The following is a 19,467-nucleotide window of genomic DNA, read 5'->3' on the forward strand; positions in this document are numbered from 1 at the left end:
GGAAGGGAAATAACAAAATGCTGAAATAAGGATACAGTTTGAAACAATGAGATGTACAAGACACTATGTTGAAAATGAACTTCACAACTTGAGGGGCGAGGGATGGCAGGGGAAAAACAAAGGAGGTAACAATGCTGGATAGGAAATGTACTAATTACCTTACTCATGTAACTGTAACCCCTCTGTACAGCATTTTTACAATAAAATACATTAAAAAAGAAAATTTACAAAAAAAGATCATTCACAATTTTGTTTCCTTTATTCTCATTTCTAAGACATTTGAACATTATCTCTTTTTCCTTCTTAAGTTTTCATGGCCCTTGTCCTTGTCTTTCCTAGCAACTATCTGTTTCCTTTCACAGTGAATGTTCCTTATTCCAAAGCTTGTCTTTGGTCAGCAACTGCTCTAGGCATCTGCCACTCAGAGGTTAGATATCCCCTTTGTGATTTCCCAATCCTCTCTATAGTGCATGGGTTCTTTCAAGATCCACTCCTCATGTTTTGTTCATATATTATATCTTGTAACATCAATCTCAAACTATCACCTCTGCTCAAAGATTCTATCTCCAGTTCTGGCTTCATTGCCTTCTAGTTACCCAGTTTAAACAGTACATAGTCATTTGGATTTTCCAACTTAATATTAAATATTCATAAGAAAATAACACACATATATGGAAGACACTTTAAATGCATCATTTCATTTAATTTACATATTGCACTTGAGACACAATTTCTAATTTCACCAGTTGTGTAGTTGAAAAGTGAACTACAAAATGATTTATTGTGTCCTTAGATTACGAGTCAATATAGGGGGACGACAGGATTAAAACTGAAGAGTATCTGGCTTGGTATGAACAAGGACTCATGAGGCTATAGTAAAACCCTAAGCCTGCCATATGATTGCTATTTCAAATAATCCTCATCTTAAAAAAAATATTCTGCATTTGGATGGCAAACGCAAAACCTCACAGTTGTTTGATATATAAAGTCTGTTATCAGTAGAAAGCCAGGCCTTTACAAGGCAGAAAACACAACACTGCACTGAAGACCCTGAACTTTATCTTGAGTTGACTATTTCATGTGACTGGACTTCAAAACTATAGCTGCCAATGGCACACTGGCTTTCCAAGTAGCAATTGCTTTGTCTTTCCTTCCTCCCTTCTTTTAGTTCTCTTTTCCTTTTATTTGGTATAACATTTTCCAAGCATATACAAGAATTTTTAAAGAGTGGAACATTTAAAAACTATATTTAAAAAGTTTCTCTAAAGCCAAAATGCAAAATCTTACAGAATGCATTATGTATTTCTTTCCACTTTTCAAGCTAATGTGTACATGTACATATAGTCTTATATGTAGGTATGTATGTATCTATGGGGAGTCGTATGTGTACACACATATAAACATGTTTGAATATGATATATTTTATTTTGTTTATCTCAAGAATAACATGAGTAGATATGTAAGGTGGGAAAAATGGGAAAGAAGGATGGACAGGATGACATTGATCAGGATACCTCTACTCAGAACCTGACATGGAATTGTAAATTCTTGTATAATTAATAATAAAATAAAATACTAATGTGATGGTTCAGACCTTTAATAGTAAGCTACTCATGAAGCTAAAACCCAGAGGATCACAGCTCAAAGTTAACCTAGACAGAAAAGTGCACAGGATTCCATCTCTATTTTACAAGCAAAATTTCAGGTGTAGCTCAAATGGTAAAAGCACCAGCAATGAGCAAGTGTGCAAGACTGTATTTGAGCACAGGTACCAACCCCAGTAATAAATAAGTATATAGTTATTTTTAAAAGAACTTGTATTACATTAAAAATAAAATTAACAGCCCTTGTTTTTACTTGTGTTTGTGTCTAGTCTGTTTTCTGAATAGCTTTACAAATCATTCAATAAATGCCTACAAGTATCAATTTACACATTCAAATTCAGGATATAACTATGGACAAGGCTTTAAGGTCCAACACTCCAGAATGAGAAACAAGGTACCATTTATTTACTAATATCAAACACCTAAATTTGTTTGATAACTATTTAGTCTTATATGATCATTTATACCCAGTTTTCTGTGTTCTGTTTTGCAATTATAAAAAAGATTAAAGATAGATTTGAAGTATCCTGACAGACACCTAAAAACCAAGATGGGAGTTGAAACTAACTACCTCAGAGGATAAACTCTAGTTTTAGAAGAGCTAGAGGAAGTCCTATGTGCTAAGTAAAAGAGAAATTTAGGAGGGAAGACATTAAGGACTCTGACCGCATCATCTTTTGTCACTCACTGCATGTTGTTTTTCTAAGGCAGGATTCTAAGAATGTAGAAGATATATGATAGACAATTTTAAACTTAGCATTATTTAAAGTTTGGGTGATGATTATGAGATGTACAGAATTTTGTGAATAAATTTACAAAAAACATTCTTGAAAGTAAAAATAGACATCCGAAGTAAAACTCTCAAGAACTGCTTAGAGGGTGAAGAGCTATAGATGTCTAACATGAATACAGAAATGCCAGGGACTATGAAGGGACTAGAGAGTGATATGAAAAAAATCTGTCTGATGAGGGGACTTTGGGAAAAGAAACTGAAGAGAATGGCCACATCAGCATTAGGTGGAGAGCATTGTAGGCAGGGAGAGAAGCAACGTTCCTGAGATGGGAACAGAGGTAGCATGTTTGAGAAAGACCAAGCTCCATGCAGCTGTCAGAGTGATACAATGGAGAATGGCTTTAGATAACCCAGGATATTCACAGCAACATCACTGACTGATTCATATTTACAATCAAAACTTGATGAAGCCGGGCGCTAGTGGCTCAGGCCTGTAATCCTAGCTACTCAGGAGGCTGAGATCTGAGGATCGCGGTTCAAAGCCAGCCCGGGCAGGAGAGACTATGAGACTCCTATCTCCAATAAACCACCACAAAACCGGAAGTGGCGCTGTAACTCAAGTGGTAGAGCGCTCGCCTTGAGCTGAAGAGCTGAGGGACAGCGCCCAGGCCCAGAGTTCAAGCCCCACAACCGACAAAAAAAAAAAAAACTTGATGAAATCTTCCTGTGGTTTTTATACCATCTATCTTTTCTTGGAAACTGGTAACAGATTTTACTGCAGGGTTCCTCTTCATGGCTTCTTCAGCTATCTCCTTTCAACATAGTCATATTTTATCCGCATGATACTTACACTGGAAACAGATTTATCTCTTGCAAATGAAAAACTAAGATTTCTCTTACATAGTTTCATAAACCATTGTCTTTTCTGTAGTATTTTCTTCTGACATTGAGATGGATATGAATTTAACAGTTAGAAAAAATGATTCTTCATAACTTCATTCCTCATGAATTCCATTCTGAGTATGATAAATAGCTGTTTTGGGAGCCTCCACTTGAAGAAGTAAAACGGGATGGTAAAGGCTTATACAATAACAAATTAGTATTCCATTTTAACACTATGATGTCCAAAATGACCAATAACTTTTATTGTTATTCTTAACTTATTGTTTTTTACTAATTAATTTTTGTTTATAACACAAAGAACTATTAAACTTTATATTCATTCACTTTCTTATCTCATTGCTTATATTAATTTTTGTATTATTAAGAAAGTCTATGGCCATTATAATGTGAATGCATGCCAACTATACAAAGCATATGCATTTTAAAATCCATACCTTAGTTAATAAACAAGGCCAGCCAAAACCTTTCATGTTCCATTATATCTACCTGATGATGATTTAATATTCATTACAAATGTGCCTATTGGACCCCTTAGCATGCAGCAACCAGGACACTGAAAACTCAAAGATGAAAACATCACTCCTGGATCTTACATACTAATGGCACAGAAAAAACAATGCAAATATACCTAAAAATATACTTAAAAAAGAAAAACATACTTAAGATATTATAAATTATACAAGGTATCATTAACAAAACAAATAGGTACTGAAAAATAGAGGAAAATGAGAGCATGGATCAACACAGCTTTTCCAAAGAGATAATATTTGAGATAAGACAGCTAGTAAAATATGCAGCATGTCATATGAAAAAAGGAAAAGTGGAATGGAGGAAAAAGTGATGTCTCCATGGTAAAATGTCACATGAAAAGGCCAAGTATAACTCTGGAAGATATAAAGGGAGGAATTCAGTATAGTATTTCATGTTCACAAAAGATTAAACATCTAAATTATTATTTTTACTTGTTTGTACCCAGTGCATATAATATATTACAGTAAAAGATATAACTAAAGAGAAGAAATAAATAATAAGCATTGTAATGATGACACACACCAATATGAGGCAAGTATAAGAAGAAAGAGAATTGTTCCTGGAGGGTAGATTCAGAGTTGCAGAGTAGGGACAGAGTACCTCAATTTTTCTGTGATAATTTTTATAATAAACAGTGACTTTCAACATTATATAATGTATAAATTTTAGGTCATATCTGTATGTAACTTTGGTTACCCTCTAAAAGAAAAGTTGAGATGGAAAGAGAAATCCTTGTCTGAAGCCTACTTGTAAATAATGGAATTAACAGGCACAAAACCTAGAGCATAAACAGAATCATGCAGTTGTCAGAGCTCAGTCATGCAGGTAACCTCTCAAGATCATCACAAGACACTTAGATTGTATGTAATTATAATTTGATACAATTGACAGTGGACAACATAATGTAAAATAAATTCTAAAGAAAATCATTCTTGTTTTTTTTTTAAAAACAAGCTGGAGTATGATAAGATTTAAATGAGGGAAACCACTTTAAAGGAATTTCCAATGTTCCAGGTGCAAGACTGTGGTAGTTAGTCTAAGGATGTAAAGGCAAAGTCAACACACTTACGATCTGTTTGGATGCTTACTCAAATCAGATAGCAATCACTCACATTATTAATGCTGTGATATTTAGACATGAGGTCACAGAATGATTAAGGATGACTCTAGAATTTCTGACCTGTGTACCCAAAAAAGGAAAACAATTGTTAGAAGTTGTGATGTTTAAATTAGAGCTTAAGAATGAAATGAGCCAGTGGTTCACACCTGTAATCCTAGCTACTCAGGAGATGTAAAGAATCTAAATTCTAGCTGCAGTTTTTCTTAGATTTGATATATCTGAGAGACATTTAAGTAGATAAATCAAGTAGATGATTGGAGTATGGAGATAATTGAAAGGTTTTAAGATAAAGACATATGTGGGTTTCTCTAGAAAGATGAGTTTCCAATCCATAAAAATTAAGTATGGAAATCTAAAATGAGATTGTCAAGGAAAGACATACAGCACTTACAGCAAACCCTGAGCACTGTAATAATCCGAAGAAGAGAGGCAATTCATTGTTGCAACTAACAACAAAGACTGAGAATGAAGAAAGGGGATAGCTAAGAGATAGGTAGGATGTAATTTTTACTCAGAAATCAGAATTAGCTTTGAAAGTAGCTTTGAAAGAAAGACAAGAATAAGCTATCCTTCAGTTAACTCTGGGGAAGCTATCGCCCTGATCTAACTAAAATCACTTAAGTTCAAACTTTTAGTGTTGCTGTGAGATAATGAAACATATGTGCTCAAGCTCATGTTAAATTCAACAGTAAAGAAATATTTCCATGCCTTCATCAATCAGAATTCTGATAAGTCATAACAATGTGATTTTCCTTTGTAGCAAATGAGAATATTTTACATGTTCCATATTGTTAGCTTGAGAAGAAAGCTTAAATTTATTAACTTTACTCGGCCTACAGTATTTCCTAACAGAAAGAGATCATTTCCAACTTACCATGCACCCTAGTATTTCATGGGTTTGTACATTTTCAATCATATAGTTAGTGGGTGAAGGGTTAGTTCAGTGATTTGTCAGAGCCATTCACCATGGTGATGAGCACTTGTGGCACTTATCTCATGCAATTCCATCCTAGTTAAGTGGAACTGAACGAGACTACTGAGAAAGCTGCACAGCTGCAGTGAGAGGAAGGGCTCATCACAGCCAGGTCTTACTAGTGACCTCACAATTGGCAGAGAGGTGGCCAACCTCCTACATATCCCTAGAGAGTAGATGCAACTCATTTTTACCATGGAAACAAGATTAATGGAGAAAACCATTACAAGGTCCATAACATTGGTACTCAGAGACATGGAAAATCTGCTACAACTTACTTTGGGATTCAATTAAAGGTCAAATAAATATATAATATATTCAAGAATATTTACTGAGTGCACACTATGAAAGTTAACCAGCTAGTGGTAGGAAATACAGCAGTGTGCAAAACGGACTCTTCAGTAATGTCACAATGATTAATTTCTTGTATAGGTCCAGTCTTCCTCCCAATTAGCAATATACTAGCAAAAAGTGGTGGAGGTAATTGTTTACTTTTGCCCGTTAGGGTCCTTGGATAATCCCCCTAGCTCCATTCTGAATGACAGTAACAAATGTCTAATTAATTATAATGGTATTTCTCCCATAAAATTAGCAATAAACCACATACCAATAACATTCTTTCACACATGACTTGTTTGTTAACCACAAGGTCTTACAAAATAAATACATGACAATTGAGAATTTGAAGAATACACTGGATCTTTTCTCCTTCACACCATCCCTTATTATCTGCAAAATCTATAATGAATAGCATACTTAATATAATCTCAGGCTGATTTATTAGAGAATGTCTTAGGAGATCATATACCTAAATGACTGAAATAGCATGGCATAAATCCTGAAACCCAAAGCTCTCTGCACATACAAAACCACATCTAAAATATTTTGTCCATGTATCGTATTTTTAAGAGTGATGTTTATAAATAAGAGCTAGCAAAATAAGAAATGAAGGGTTCTAAGTCCTATGTGGAAAAGGTATTGTTCATCAAAAATATTGATGAATATTAAAAATCCTGTTTATATATGACTCACAGTTGATTTAATCGATCTGAAGTAATCTAGGCCTCTACTTGACAGTAAAAATTCTCAGAAGAGGCTCAGAATGCTACTAGTGAATATTTTCTACACTGGGTTCTAATAATGTCTTTGTCTTTTCATGCCTCAAATACATGACATCTATCCTCATGGCTCAGTTACTACACCCATTTCTGCTCTGAAATCAGTTCACTGTCTTTCATCTCTGTCATTTTGCTTGAAGTTTCTCTAGCTTATAAATGTCTTCCTCAGGTATTAGATGCTTGGATTATAAATCTTGATAATATTGAATGATACAATCTTCAACACAGAGATGAATTAAAACTATAAGAAAAGTATCACTAGACCTGTTATATTTCAAATACAAAGGTAAACCCCTTGGTACATTTAACATACCCTAAAATGAATGACAGGAAAGTAAAATTGGCTCTTTGGGGCAATAGGTATCAGCAGAAGTGAGTCAGTGTAGTTTATTGCACTTATGAAAATAGAACAATGAAATGTAAAATTCTTATGGAAGCTTGAAGGAAGACAATGGGAAAGTGATAGAGATGATGAGATTTATCTGGATGCTCTAAAACTATGTGGAATATCACAATTGATTCTCCCTTATACTAATGCATACTAATAAAAAAAATCATTATATAACCTTCTAAAACCATATGCTAGTGGCTCACATTTATAATCCTAACTACTCAGAAGGCTGAAATATGATTAGAGTTGGAAGCCAGCCTGGTGAGAAAATCTGTGAATCTCTTCAGGTAATTACCAAAAAAAGACAGCAGTGGATCTGTGCTCAAGTGGTAGAGCACTAGCATTGAATAAAAATCTCAGGGACAGCACCCAGGCTCTGAGGTCAAGCATCATCAAGAAAACAGACACAAACCCTTCTGAAGATTGGAGTAGCGTAACAAGATGGAAAGTGGTTTCATTTATTATTTTTGAGGAACTACTTTAATCCTTCAGAAATGTACAGGATAATCAGGTATTTAACAGGCATTTAAGAAATAATGTTTATTTATTAAAGACTTTTAAGAATAAAAAAATTTGTTGATTCAGTCTAGTCTAGGACAATGTACTTGTTTTTTAAAGCAACTTCTTTCTCTAGTACTCAAACATTAACTGTTGCCCCCACGATAGTACAGTTCTTTCTCAATCTTTGGGATAGTTTGTTTGTTTGTTTGTTTTGTTGTTGTTCTTTATGTCAGTTATGTGGCTTGAACTCCAGGCCTTGGTGCTGTCCCTCAGCTCTTCAGCTCAAGACTTGCACTCTACTACTTGAGCCACAGTGCCACTTCTGGTTTTCTGGCAGTTTATAGAGATAAGAGTCTCACAGACTTTTCTTCCAGGGTGGCTTTGAACCCTGATCTTCAGATCTCAGCCTCCTGCGTAGCTAGGATTACAGGAGTGAACCACTGGTGCCCACCTCAAACTTTGTTTTTATTTCCACTATGTATATTATCATTCAATGCTATAATAAGTATGTTTGACCCTTTTTAAAAGGTCCAGTTAAAAAGTTAAGAATATATGCTGGAGGGGATGTGGACAGAAAGGAACCTTACTTCATTGTTGGTGGGAATGTAAACTTGTTCAACCACTTTGGAAAGCAGTATGGAGGTTCCTCAAAAGACTTCACATAGAACTCCCCTATGACCCAGCAATCCCACTTTTGGGCATTTACCCAAATGTTTACAAACAAAACTACACTAAAGCTACCAGCACAACTATGTTTATTGCAGCATTATTTACCATAGCTAAGATATGGAACCAACCCAGATGCCCCTCAGTAGATGAATGGATCAAGAAAATGTGGTATATATACACAATGGAATTCTATGCCTCTATCAGAAAGAATGACATTGCCCCATGTGTTAGGAAATGGAAAAACTTGGAAAAAATTATATTAAGCGAAGTAAGCCAGGCCCAAAGAAACATAGGTCCCATGGTTTCCCTTATTTGCAATATCTAGTATATGTATGAGTCAAGCGGAAAAGGTCAGATAATGTGATGTCAGGAAAATGAACCCTTAGATATGTATTTTAATGTTTTTTTATTTCATGCATGTGTTTCTAACACATTTATAAGATTATCTTTGTTGCTTTGTCCCTCCCCCACAGTATAACCCCTGCTTTCATTATATTTGATGTCAGTATAACTTGTGGAGGAGATGGGGAAAAACCAGTTGTTTAAGGATACAGGTGGACCTGTTGCAACAATGAGAAGTACAAGTTGTCATGTCCAAGACGAGCTTTACAACGTCGGTGGGAGGGGGGGGGGAGGGGGGAAGGAGAAGGATTGGGATTGGGGGGGGAGGGGGGAGGCTGGGAAAGGAGGTGAAGGGTAAACAAAGGAGGAGGCTGCAATGCTTGGTAAGAAATGTACGCATTATCCTGCCCATGTAATTGTAACCCCTCTGTACAGTATGTTCACAAATAAAATAAAATTAAATTAAATTTTAAAAAGTTAAGAATATAATAGTGAATAATTATAATAACTGATACCAAAAGTTATGAATAATATAGGAATAAATAATAATTTGTAACAGAAGTCATGGGTGGTTTGGGCCTAGGTGATATTGTCAACATTAGAATTGGATTTTGAGGGTAGAGAAAACAGAACATGTGATGTTTGATAGTGTAATAGCAAAGATAGAGGACACAGTATGAGAATTACAGTATTATTTTGGCCTTGTCAAATGGAACAAGAAAGTAGACCATCAAACATATGGAGAATAATGTGGAAAAAACAAAAGTGAGTGGTGAATGGGAGATCAACTTAGTATGGACTTTATGCTTGACAAATCTACTGGATTATGTTATGAAAATTACCTACACTGAAACATAAAACTTATAACCTAATTTTACTTTTTTCAAAAACACACTTAGTAAGCTGGAGGAAATAGTTGTAGCATGTATTATGAATGTATTAAAAATAAACAAGTATGAAATTGACATGTGGGTGAAGAGGCCCATGATAATCACTGAAGAATTGAGATTAGGAAGGAAACAAGTCATTGAATTGGAAAACATGTAAAATTAACAAATTAGCAAGTAAAGGGTACTGGAATAATGGGTTCTGAAACAATGTTGGTGGCAGAATCATTGGTGTAAATAAGTTGAAGGGCAATTTTTACCCGGACCTTAAACAAAGATTTGGACATTCAAAAGTTCATCAGCTTCAATGAAAAGAAAGTACTTCCGTAATGCACAAGAGAAAACACAATTAAAGAATGTCTGTGAGGGGCTGAGAAGGTGGCTTAGTGGTAAAGAGCTTGCCTTGTATGCATGAGGCCCTGGGTTCTATTCCACAGCACCACATAAGCAAAAAGAAAAAAGCCAGAAGTAGCGCTGTGGCTCAAGTGGTAGAGCGCTAGGCTTGAGCTGAAGAGCTGAGGGACAACGCCCAGGCCCAGAGTTCAGGCCCCACGACCAGACCCCCCCCCAAAAAAAATGTCTGTAAAAATTATGTCCCATACTTACAAAATAATTGTAAATAAACTATGTGACCTACATTGAGTGACAATTTAAAAGATGCTTATAAAACACAACATTTTAAAAGATAATTGAATAAGATGATGTTTTATTCTAAAAATTCTTCCACTATCCTGGGATGCAATGAAATGTTTTTAAAAATATTTATTGGTTACTTCTTACCTATTGAACATATTTAGTAGTACTGGAAATTGAACAGAGTCTCCTTAACCTCCTACACTTCAACTTCACATAGATTTCTTCAATATTTCATAAATATTTCATATTTATTTAATTTTACCTGATAACTCTTTGATTCCTAGAACCACCTAGATATTAACTTTATCTGCCTGTCATCACATCACTACAAATATAATTATTCCTTTGAACTTAGCACAAGCATCTACAAGATGCCTATCAAGCTTCCAATGTATAATGTCTCCTAATTTCTGTGCCCTACATACTGCTTTGAAGATTTTGAAGGCCATATTGGAAATCAAAAGGTTGAGACAAAAATACAAGTAAACTCATCATCTCTGCTGAGTGATCATGTATGCTTACTTTGATCATTTGACCAGGAGTGTCAGTATGTCACTGTCTATACCTGAGTGGGGAAGTGTCAACCCATTTCTAAAGGTCTGTCCCTAGATGATATTTTAGCACTAAAATGTGGATAGGAATTTTGGTAAAAGAATGGTGGTGAGAAAATCTTCATTCAACTACTCCATCCACCAACAGCTCCCTTCTCCCTTGGAATGCAGAGGGTTTCCTCTCAGCTCTGTTCAAACAAATTAACGTTCAAATTATACATGGGTAAACTGTCATTTATTTTATCTTAATTTAGTCTTCACTTCCTTAATTTCAAAAATACTAGCAGATAACATTTTATAAAGGATAGTAGTGTGTTTATTGCTTGACCAAAACAATTTCTATCTGTTTTCATCTCCATTTTATTTAATAAGCAAAATGGCATCAGGTATTGGTATATGTTTATTATTCAATCGTAAGATACTGAAACTAAAACAACGGCTGGGAAGGTGGCTAAGTGGTAGAGTGCTCGCCTTGTTTACATGAGGCCCTGGGTTTGATTCCTTAGCACCACATAAGCAGAAAAAGCCAGAAGTGGCACTGTGGTTCAAGTGGTAGAGTGCTAGCCTTGAGTTGAAGAGCTGAGGGACAGCACCTAAGCCCAGAGTTCAGGCCCCACAACTGGCAAAAAAAAAAAAAAAAAAGAAAGAAAGAAAGAAAGTAAAGCAAAAGGAAACAATATAAGTTTTTCTAAAGTTACCCAAGTTAGTATTTGGGGAGCTTTCACTCAACCAACATTCTGGGCTATCTTAGCTAAGGGAGACAAGAGCACCTCTAATGTAATCAGGCCGACTCTAACACTTCATTTTCAAACATCAATTACTACATTTTTGCTTTAACTCTCAAATTTAGTGATAATGAGCCAATAATAAAATCACTCTTAGCTCCCTGTAAGATATGTTTTTGTGTTTTGTTTTGTTTTGCGTAAATGGCATTTTATTTTGAGCTTCACATTGTAACATGTGAGATTACGTTCAATTTTTAGATTAAATTACATATTGTGAATTTCTTACAATTCTATTTGGCCAGAACAACACTTGAGGATTTAAAAAATACAACATTAGAAGACTGTAGTCAATAATTTGTTCCAGCACCTGGGACCCCTGTGATGATAGGCAAGGGATAAACACTATCTACTATCCTAGCAAACAATGTCAAAGTCCTCATTTAAAAAGATGGACATTGGGGCTAGGAATGTGCCTTAGTGGTAGAGTGCTTGCCTAGCATACATGAAGCCCTGGGTTCAATTCCTCAGCACAAAATACACAGAAAAAGCCAAAAGTAGTACTGTGGCTCAAGTGGTAGAGTGCTAGTCTGGAGTCAAAAGAAGCTCAGGGACTAACACCTGTGTACAGCATCTGTACAATAAAATAAAATTTAAAAAAGAAGCTCAGCATCAGGTTATATGGTCATATGTACATAGCTTTTGATCTCTTCTGCTTGTCCTAGACATATACTAGTTATTTCAGATAAGGGAAACCCTGGGACCTATGTTTCTTTGAGTCTGGCTTACTTAACTTATTTTTTCCAAGTCTTTCCACTTCCTAACAAATGGAGCTGTGTCATTCTATTTGATGGAGGAATAGAATTCCATTGTGTGTGTGTGTGTGTGTGTGTGTGTGTGTGTGTGTGTGTGTCATTTTCTTTTTTTTTTTTTTGTCAGTTGTGGGGGCTGAACTCTGGGCCTGGGTGCTGTCCCTCAGCTCTTCAGCTCAAGGCTAGCACCCTACCACTTGAGCCACAGCGCCACTTCCAGCTTTTTTCTGCTTATGTGGTGCTGAGGAATTGAACCCAGGGACTCATGCATGCAAGGCAAGCACTCTACCACTGAGCCACCTTCCCAGCCCCATATATCACATTTTCTTGATCCATTCATCTACTGAGGTGCCTCTTGGTTGGTTCCATACCTGAGATGCTAAGCAAAATGAACTCCAAGATAGGGACACAGAGATTTTTATCTTTCTTGTTGTTCTTTTTAATGTACTTATAACGTACTATGTGATTTTTTTTTTTGTTTCTTTGTATGTTCTTTTCCCATGGTGTAACCCCTATTGTCACTGTATTTGATTCCAGTGTCCTGTATCTTGTACATAAATTTTTCTAATTTGGGGAGGGGAAGGGAAATAACAAAATGCTGAAATAAGGATACAGGATGAGATGTACAAGACACTATGTTGAAAAGGGACTTTACAACTTTGGCAGGGGAGGAGTTGGGGAGGTGGGGAGGAAAGGGATGGTAGGGGAAAAACAAAGGAGGGAATAACAACGCTGGATAACGCTGTATAGGAAATGGACTCATTACCTTGCTCATGTAACTGTAACCCCTCTTTACAATAAAAAAATATATTTTAAAATAAAGAACCTCAGGGACAGTGCCCAGGCACTGAGTTCAAGCCCCAGTACTGGAAAAAAAATCTTAAAAAGACAGAAATTTCCTAAATGTTTGTACAACTAAAAACTTGATTCCTAGAAAATATAAAAGCAAAAAGTTTAAAGAGAGTGGCAATGATGAAGAGGAATTGTACCACAATCTGACATGTTGAATTGAAATCTCTGCACAACTAAAGGTAATAAAAATAATTGATTAAAAATAAAAATGCAGCTTCCCTGTCTTGCAAGATGCTTGGTGAAAAGGCTGAAAAGACAGACACTAAGAAGAAGAAACCTGAAGCAGAGAAGGCCAGTACCAATGGCAAGGCAGAGAAGGCTAATCCCGAGACTGAACAAAAAAACAAGAAAGGAAGGCCCCACTACAGCCCAAACTCAATCCTGGAATAAGGAATTGACAGACACTCTCAGTCTGCAATGTATTCCAGAAAAGCCATGTACAAGAGGAAATACTTGGCTGCCAAGTCTGGGTTGAAAAGAAAAAGGAGAAAGTTTGGGCGACTGTCACATAACCAGTTGTTGGTAACAAGAACGGTGGAACCCTGGGTGGTTAGGCTGTTGAGCCAAGTCACAAAGCCCTGTCACAAAGCATCACTCCAGGGACCATCCTCATCATCCTTTCTGAGCGCCACAGAGGCAAGAGATTTTTTTGGTTTTCTTGAAGCTGCTTGGCAGTGGCGTGTCTGTACCTCTGTCCCTCAATCATATTCCTTTGCATAAAACACACCATAAATGTTATTGCCACCTCCACAAAAATTCATATCAGCAAGGTGAAAATACCCTAACACCTCACCGACGATTAGAAGAAGCCACAGAAGCCCAGATACCAGGAAGATGAAATCTTCAACACAGAAAAAGAGCAACAAGAGGTTACAGAGCAGCACAAGATTGATCAGAAAGGTGTGGATTCACAAATTCTAGCCAAAATCAAAGGTATTCCTCAGCTCTAAGGCTGCAAACCATCTCTTTTTTGCTCTAACAAATGGAAATTATTGGTTTGGGAATGTGGCTTAGTGGTAGAGGGCTTGCCTAGCATGCATAAAACCCTGGGTTCAGTACCACATAAACAGAAAAAGCCAGAAGTGATGCTATAACTCAAAGTAGTAGAGTGCTAGCCTTGAGCAAAAAAGCTTAGGGACAGTGCCCAGGCCCTGAGTACAAGTGCCAGGACTGACAGAAATAACAAAAATTTTTAAAAAGGAAATTATCCTCACAAAATAATGTTCTAAACTTACCAAGAGTATAATTAAATCATTTATACATTAAAAAATAAAATGTAGTAACATTAATTTATCTTAAAAGGTATGACTGAGTTGTTCATCCATTAAAAATTAAAAACAGAAACCAATGATACCGATTAGAATATCATATAACAAAAAGAAGATTGATATCATTGCCTTAAGAAAGTTTGTATCCTGAGTTTCAATTTGAGACTTGAAGCTGCCATTGGATTTTGAAAATATGAGCTACTTTATAAGGACTTCACTGAATATTCTAACACATGCTATTAAGATGAGACTATCTTGGGTACCAATAGGATCTTGTAGACTGAAATGCTTTAAATCTGAGACTAATACAATGAAAGGTAAAGAAAATAGAAATTTCCAAATTATTCCTTTTTCATTACCTGCTATTTCCACTTAATTTCCATATAACATTTTCATAGATAATAGTATTTAAGATAAATATAGTCACATTATCTATCAATTAAATGTACAGATATCACTTTGGTGATAATGTCCAAATTATTTTCTAGCTTAGACAGTAAAGATTATGAAATACATCCAAAAATACTCAATTGTAGCACTAAAAGATCTTCAAGGTCATGGAAATTTGATAACATTTTAAAACATTTTCTATAACTTCCTTTAATACCACTAATTAGTCCAAAAGCATATCCATACCAAATTTGGTTCAGTTTCCAGTTTCACAATCCAGCCTGGTACTTGGTAGATAAGATGGCATATACTGATAAAAGTTAGGATAAATCAACAGTAAGATGAATATGTAAGATGAAGTAAAACAAATGTGTTTCATATCCATTAAATAAAACTACATGTGTGTGCATACTTAATTCTGGCTTTATTTTTTCTTGTTCAATTCTCTATTTTTTTATTTTTAGATTTTAGGTTTTAGTTTTTTCCTTCTTTTTCTTTCCTTTTCTTTATTCTTCTATTCTTATTGGTTCCTTCCTTTATTTTTCTATTTCTATTTCTTTTAATTTCACTTTAATTTGCTTTCTTTTATTTCTAGTCCTTCTTTTTTTTTTTGTCTTTATTCATTTGTTACCTAATTGTTTTCCAGTTAGTTTAACTGTATTTGTTTCCATTTTGACTCTGTCTATTTGGTTCATCTTAGATTTTCAGATTGGTTTGGTTTATCCTGACCCTAATAACAGATTTGTTCACTGACAACTACTATACATAATCTCATTTTCCGCACCACAATACTTCTTTCCCAATAAAAGTGATGGAGTATTTAGATAAGGGAATACATACCTAAGATTTCTAACCTCTGATTTAATATCTATGCAATAGTAGGATTCTGGGATCATTTATTACTTTAAACTGTGTATGGTTGTGATTTTCCATTTGCTTTTGTTTCAAAATGAGCAGAACAAACCATAGAATCGTGAGAGAAAAAAAATGGCAAGTAAAGGAGCCTCAACTACCACACAAAATAACCAGGCAATGTAGCAGAAACTGAAGGTCCTAGAAGATAGTTCTCAAAATGTTTTAAAAACACTGCTGAAATACATGTTTAATGAAAAAAGATAGAAAGTCTACACAAGACTATGCATGAGCATGATCAGGTTACCCAAATGAATTTCAAGAGAAGGAAAGGAAGCCCTATGAAAAATAGTCAATCAGCTAAATGATATGAGAGACACAGATAAACAAATGAAGGAAGTAAAGAAGTCCATACAAGGGCTGGGAAGGTGGCTCAGTGGTAGAGCGCCTACCTTGCATGAATGAGGCCCTGGGTTCGATTCCTCAGCACCACATAAGCAAAAAGAAAAAAAGCCAGAAGTGGCGCTGTGGCTCAAGTGGTAGAGCACTAGCCTTGAGCTGAAGAGTTGAGGGACAGCGCCCAGGCCCAGAGTTCAGGTCCCATGACCGGACCCAAAAAAAAAAAAAAAAAAAAAGAAGTCCATACAAGAACCAAAACAAAGCTTAAATAAAGAGATAGAAGCCACTAAAAATATAAATTATAGCCAAGCACCAGAGGTTCACACCTGTAATCCTAACTACTCATGAGGCTGAGATGTGAGGATTGTGGTTCAAAGCCAGTCTAGCCAAGGAAAGTCTGTTAGACTCTTATCTCCAAACCAGAAGTAGTGCTGTGGCTCATAGTAGAGTATTTCCCTTGAGCTGAAGAGCTCAGGGACAGCACCCAAGCCCAGAGTACAAGCCTCACAACTGACAAAAAAAAAAAATTATCAATTACAAGGCACAGAAATAAATGACAACATGGAAAATCTTCTTTAGCAAGAACAGTGCAGGAGGACTATCAATACCAAACCTCAAACTCTATTACAAACCTGTAGTAATTAAAACAGCTTGGTACAAGAATAGGCCCAAGGACCAATGGAATAGATATGGCCACCTAATCTTTGATAAGAGAACCAAAAGCCCAGGATGGAAAAAAGACAGCCTCTTCAACAAATGGTGCTGGCAGATGTGGCTATACATGTGTAGAAAACAGAAGTTAGATCCTTATATATTACCCTGCAACAGAATCAGTTGCAAGTGGATCAAAGACTTCAAGGCAAAACATATCCTGAAAATATTATAGGAAAGAATAGGGGAAACACTTGGGCACCTTGGTAAGAGCTGAAACCTTCTTAATAAAGACACAGAAACACAAATCAAAGAAAGGTTAGAACATGGGATTGCACTGAACTGCAGAGTTTCTGCATGGCAAAGGACATAGCTAGCAAGATAAACAGAAAACCCACAGATGGGGAGATTTTCACTAGCCAAACAACAGATCATGGCCTCATATCTAAAATATACTTAGAACTCAAAAAATTAAATAACCTCAAAATGAATTCCCATAGAAACGACCACCCCATTAACAAGTGGGCTAAAGACTTAAAGATAGACTTAGTTGAAGAGGAAAGAATGGCCATGACACATGAAGAAAAAGGTTCATAAAAGAAATGCAAATCAAAACACTGAGATTCCACCTCACCCAAGTTAGAATGGCCATTATGAAGAAAACTAGTAACAGATACTGGCAAGGACATGGCTACTACACTGGTTGTAGAGGTGTAAACCACTCTGGAAAGTAGTATGTATGTTCCTCAAAAGGCAAACATAGAACTCCCTATATGACCTAGCAATCCCACTCCTGGGCATTTACCCACATGACCACAAACAAGGCCAAATGAAAGCTACCAGAACAACTATGTTTATTGCAGCATTATTTATCATAGCCAAGATGCAGAATCAACCCAGATGCCCTTCAGTAGATCAAGAATATGTGGTATGTATATATACACAATGGAGTTCTATGCTTCCATCAGAATGACATTGCCCTATTCATAAGGAAATGAAAAGACTTCGAAAAAAATTATATTAAATAGCAAGCCATGGTCCCAAAACATAGCTTGCATAGTTTCCCTCATTTCTAATAACTAGATTATGTCTATGATATTCTTAGCAAAGGTTAACAATAGCCCAATTGCTAGGTACATATGATCATATACAATGAAGCCTATCAAAATGAACTCCAATAATTGGAAACAAGAGGTTTCTATATTGTACAGTGTGCAGTTATTTCTTTTTTCTTTCTTTCTCTTTTTTTTGTTTTTGTTTGTCTGTTTGTGGTTTTGTTTTTGTTTTATTTGCTGTATCCTTTGTCTTGCATATAAATTTATTTGATTCACAAAGGAAAAGGGAATCGGCCGGACAACTAATGCAACAGTGATATTCACTAGACACTAGGTTGAAAATGAGCTTTACAACTTGGGAGGAAAGGGAGTGGGGATGGGAAAGAAAGGGAAAATGTAGGAGGGAGCAAGTCTCCAAAAAGAAATGTACTCATCATTTAATTTATGTAACTGTACCCCGTTGTTCATTAACTTTACAATAAATAAGAAAAGGAGAAAAATATCTAGAAATACAACAAATCCAAGAAAGGATGGATAAATGATTATATTTCATAGTCTGAATGGCAAAGGACATAGCTAGCAAGGTAATTAGAAAGCCCACCGATTGGAAGAAGAGCTTTACTAGCTATACAACAGACAAGGGCCTCATATCTAAAATATATTAGAGGTCAAAAATTTAACCGCCTCCCCCAGAAAAAAATCCTCAAAGAAACAACAATTTAATTAATAAGTAGGCTAAACACTTAAAGAGTGACCTCTCTGAAGAAAAGCAAGAATAGCTAATAGAAACAAAAAGAAATGTTCAAGAGCAAATGCAAAGCAAAACACATTGAGATTCTACCTCACCCCAGTTAAAATGGCCATTATCAGGAAAACTAATAATAACAGATGCTGCCAGGGATGTCAACAAAAGGGAATGCTACTACATTGTGAGAATATAAACTTATTCAACCACTATGGAAAGCAAATTACAGAGGTTCCTCAAAAGACTAAACAGAGTTCATCTCTGATCCAGCAATCCCACTCCTGGGCATTTACCCACATGATCACAAGATAACAAGACCACACTAACCTACCAGCACAATCATGTTCATTGCAGCATTATTTACCATAGCTAAAATACAGAACCAACCCAAATGCCCCTCAGTAGATGAATAGATCAAGAAAATTTGGGATATATACCCAATGAGTTCTATGCTCCCATCAGAAAGAATGACATCGCCCTATTCGTAAGGAAATGGAAAGACTTTGAAAAAAATTATATTAGGCAAAGCAAGCCAGACTCAAAGAAACACAGGTTGCACGTTTTCCCTCATTTGTAATAATTACAATATGTCTATGACATTCTTAATAGAAGATCATAATTTCTCAACAGCTAGGTTCATATGGCCATATAAAATGAAGCTTATCAAAATGAACTCCAAGAAATGGAAACAAGAGCTTTATATAATGTACTGTTTGCAGTTACTCCTCTTTTTATTCCCCTTTGATTTATGCCCTGTTGTCA

At 35.8% G+C, this 19,467-nt stretch overlaps 1 protein-coding gene and 1 pseudogene across 1 annotated transcript in view; one reads left to right on the top strand and one right to left on the bottom strand.

Moving 5' to 3' along the window:
- Window positions 1-19,467, bottom strand: part of Adamts19 (ADAM metallopeptidase with thrombospondin type 1 motif 19) — a 250,921-nt gene that overhangs the window by 220,640 nt on the left and 10,814 nt on the right. The gene's annotated exons all lie outside the window — the stretch shown is intronic.
- Window positions 13,577-14,295, top strand: LOC122118184 (annotated as a pseudogene).

This window comes from Dipodomys spectabilis, unplaced genomic scaffold (assembly GCF_019054845.1).
Source record: "Dipodomys spectabilis isolate Male_0828 unplaced genomic scaffold, ASM1905484v1 ptg000147l, whole genome shotgun sequence".
Lineage (NCBI taxonomy): Eukaryota > Metazoa > Chordata > Mammalia > Rodentia > Heteromyidae > Dipodomys > Dipodomys spectabilis.